General features: G+C 39.1%; 1 long non-coding RNA gene across 1 annotated transcript; it reads left to right on the top strand.

Annotated features, from left to right (window-relative positions):
• Positions 1 to 1,382: 1,382 nt before the first annotated feature.
• On the top strand, positions 1,383 to 4,171 carry LOC134199731 (uncharacterized). Its single transcript, XR_009974345.1, has 2 exons — positions 1,383 to 1,753; positions 2,890 to 4,171. It is a non-coding gene; the product is annotated as an uncharacterized LOC134199731 (long non-coding RNA).
• Positions 4,172 to 4,437: the final 266 nt, after the last annotated feature.

Here is a 4,437-nt window from a genome sequence, read left to right as displayed (position 1 = left end):
TCAAATAAAATCATGGCTTTTCTAGTTTAAAAAACACTACCAATTAATTTCCTGGCAGTCATTTTTGAATTGAATGAATTATAGAATCAAATATCATTGATTCTGCCAAAAAAATATGTTTGTTTAGTAACAAAGTTTTCCTACATGCGTGAAGACTCAAAGCCTATAAAGCAAACAAATTGGGCGGAATGCTTAATGGTATTTTCTATAAAGAAACTCTTGACATCTTAGAAACAATGGGCCTGTTATGGTTACGATGGTGGCTTAATGTGGGACCATAGTTAGTAGTAGTAGCTTGTGTTCAACTGCGGGAACAACCGCAATCTGTACTAATGACGCTCTCATAGTGTCAGTATGAAGGCAGTAGTTCTGTCGTAGATCACCAGTTTGAGCAACGTCAAAAGGAAGAGGTTCCTCTAAGCGGGTGTTTTGGCTTGGTAGATCAATTGATCTGTTACTAATGATGTTTTTACCCAACTGCTGGGAAGGGGAAAGCATATATGAGCATATGTATGTTTAACTAATTCTTTGGCACGCTCTACAACCATGCATGGATGAATGAAAGTTCTTTATTGCACAAAGGCGAACTTAACGCCATGCAGGCATTCTATCCCAGTTAACCCTCCTTGATGAAGTGAAAGATTCAAGAAGTGCGGAGCTGTGATGAAGTTAATACATGAAGATAAATTAAAGAATTACAGTAGACATGAGTAAAATGAACACTAGGTTATAATTACATTGCCAAAACAAATGCGTAGATAGATACATACATACAAATACATACAAAACATTCGATTGATTGCAACATATGAGAAATTATTAGATTCGTCTTAGTTTTTTTTTTATTGCCCTTGTAGGTAGACGAGCATACGGCCCACCTGATGGTGAGTGGTTACCGTCGCCCATCGACTTCAACAAGGCCAGGGGCAGAGCTAAGACGCTGCCTACCGCTTATTACTCTCCACAAGCTTCGTTTGAAGAAGGACATGTCATAGCGCTCGGGAAACCGTGTCATAGCACCGTGGAGGGGAGCTCATTCCATAGCCGGATGGTACATGGCAAGAAAGACCTCTGGAAACGCACTGTCGATAAACGCAGCGGTTCCAAATAATATAGATTAGTTGTGAGAGTGCGAATATTAAAAGTGATAGATAGCGCGATCAATTAAATCAAAAATCGATCAATTTGAATATACTAACTAAAACGCAAAAAAGGAAACTATATTAATAAAATTTTACTAACGCGGCTTGTTTTCACTTATTTTTATGAGTTAATCATTTTTTTTTAAGTTTTTTTTTTCATTCGTTCTACTAGTTATTTTCACGGTGTTCCTGTAAAAATCAGTAAAACAAGTCATTATTCCGCCGTTGCGAATCGTAAAAAATTCACGAGGGTCTTATACGGCTCTTCTCTTTATTGAAAATAATAGCGCCTACGATTTTCTTCTATAAATTTGTTCAGTCTTATTTGATTTTTTACGGCCAGTTTCAACTTCACTACCTTTAAGTTTTGAAAAGGAAAAATGATTGCTGACATAAGCTAGACACCTATGACTAATGTTTCTGGATCGTTTACTTTTTAGGTGTACATATCTCGACAGTAAATTGAAATTTTAACATAATCAATTTCACCGGTATGAACTTTTGAAGTAATATGTGTAATAATAACAATAATAATAACTGGGCGCAAATTATGCACGGTCACCCGACCCCCAGTTAGGATTTCCTATGTTATGGATACCAAAGACTGACATGTAGGTATACGTCTAAATGTATACATATATAGATAATAAACACCCAGACAAAGAGCAATTAAACCTGTTCATCACGCGAATTTTTTACTGGTGGTAGGACCTGTTGTGAGTCCGCACGGGTAGGTACCACCATACTGTCTATTTCTGGCGTGAAGCAGTAATGCGTTTCGGTTTGAAGGGTAGGGCAGCCGTGGTAACTACACTGAGACCTTAGAACTTATATCTCAAGGTAGGTGGCGCATTTACGTTGTAGATGTCTATGGGCTCCAGTAGCCACTTAACACCAGGTGGGCTCGTTCAACCATATAAGCAATAAAAAAATAAAAAAAGAATGTTGGTCCGATGTGGGAACCCAATCCATGGCCCTCGACCCGGAATTAACTACTGCTCCACCGAGTTATTCAATATGCAAAATTAGAACTTATTCTAAACAAGCACATTGGTAATGGCGGTAGATACTACGATTGTTCCGTAAAGAGACAAAAGATATTCCAAATTAGAATGCATACATTTACATTTTTTGATTACACAAAGAGAAAAATCCTGAATATTTGTAATTCAATAGGGCTTATTCAAATTTTCTTCAACTTGAGCACTAACAACAGGCCCAGGGCTTCTCGAAAATTTGCATCTAATTCAAACTATTGCAATTGGGTTTTTTTTCTTTTCTTCGCCAAATTCGAAGTATGTAGTTGAACTGTTATACATTTTTCGTTTGGTGCTTGGAGCTTTTAATTAATGTTAACTAGTCGCAATATACTTAATTACGGCTTGTTTACATTTCCTACACGATAGCCATTTTTAAATAAATCCCACTCAAAAGAAGCAGAGTGAGTTTTCGCACTAATTTGTCAATATATTTGCATGTTCTATACTCAAATACAGACGAGAAAATAATACTAACGGAGGTCATGAAAATAAGTAAAGATATTGCAAAGAAAATTGTTACGTGATTAAATACCATTTCGTTGTTTTTTTGTACGTTTTATATCACGAACAAAATGCCTATCAGGATTATATTGTTAGGATAGATTACTAGATTATTAGTGTTAATGTGGTAATAGGATTTAACCTCCTAAAACCCCAACCAACATGAAATAGCCTCGGAAGCACAAAAAATATACATTTGTTTTAAGAACCCAAAACAAACAACACAAGGACATGGCTCGTGAAAGTGCTGATTTCACCTAAAATACGACGTTATAAAAGCAACACCATGAAGTTAACTATGGTTATACTAAAACTGAGGAAGATTTTAGCCAGCGGGCTTGTGATAAAACTTGAACAACATACTAAAATGTAATCACGGGTGGTATCGCCAAGCGAATCCCGGCGATATGGTTAACGAACTGTGGAATTTGCCTCAGAAGAACGATGATATGACATTTTGCTAAATTGAGCAATACAGTAAGTTTTTTTTTTTTTCTACCTATGCTGATAGCCTTGAGAGGCTATTTCAGCTTCACCCTAACGTTTGTAGGTGAGCTCGCGGGGCTCAACCGGAGAGTTGCTAACACTGACCCTAGCAAGAGCAGTGCTTCGCAGAATCTACCACCGGATCGGAAACGCGACCCACTGAGAAGATCCGGCGAGAAACTCAATGGGCTGTGTCTATGGGTTAGTTCGCTCGTCGAGCCCAAGGGGAGGAGCCCGAGGGAAGGGAGCCCTTCGTCGCAAGCGACGGGTTCGACGAGGACGGTGACCGGATAAGAAACTGTAGTTAACAAAATTTTCACAAACCCTACACTAAAAGATTCCGCCTCCACCACCCGCCTTCGTAAGATCCTGAAGTTTTTAGATCACATCACCCAAGTGGATAGAACTCAGAAAGTACGTATTACTGGGAAGATTGATACTAAAAGAGGTTGTACTACAATCAGATGCTCCGAAATTCGCTCAATTATCAAGATCTGGTACTGGTGGTAGGATTTCGTGTGAGTCCGCACCACCACCCTGCCTATTTCTGCCGTGAAGCAGTAATTCGTTTCGGTTCGAAGGGCGGGGCAGCCGTTGTACTGTTAAAAGTGAGACCTTACAACTCATGTATCAGGGTGGGTGGCGGCTTTTACATTGTAGATGCCTATGGGCTCCGGTAGCCACTTAACACCAGGTGGGCCGTGAATCATCCACCGTCTAAGAAAAGAAAAAAAACAAACTACCTGATGCTCTCGATGACGCCAAGGGTAGAAACAGACGAAGAAGCACCGTCAAAGAGAAATTAATCTGTCGTCGAGGGAATCACGTGCCTCAGTAATGAAAAAGACGACGCGAGAAGGATACTGAAATTATAAATTTTTAAAACGACGAGTGCATTAACTTAAGCAGATTTCAACGTCAAAACATTTCAAAGTTCATGGGATTTAAGAGAATTTACAGAGTGCTTGCTGCCTGTGATAATTAAAATAAATTTTGAAGTAAGGCGTTATTCTAGTAAAGAACACCCCGTATTGAGTACCTCGTTGAAGACTGCCATTGTGAAACGTAATGTTTTTTTTTATTTATTGCTTAGATGTGTGGACGAGCTCACGGCCCACCTGGTATTAAGTTGTTACTGGATCCCATAGACATCTACAACGTAAATGCGCCACCCACCTTGACATATAAGTTCTAAGGTCTCAGTATAGTTACGACGGCTGCCCCACCCTTCAAACCGAAACGCATTACTGCTTCACGGCAGAAATAGG

The sequence above is a fragment of the Bombyx mori genome, chromosome 11 (genome assembly GCF_030269925.1).
Source record: "Bombyx mori chromosome 11, ASM3026992v2".
Classification (NCBI taxonomy): domain Eukaryota; kingdom Metazoa; phylum Arthropoda; class Insecta; order Lepidoptera; family Bombycidae; genus Bombyx; species Bombyx mori.
Note: the sequence above shows the minus strand (reverse complement) of the source record. Positions and strands in the feature narration are given on the sequence as shown.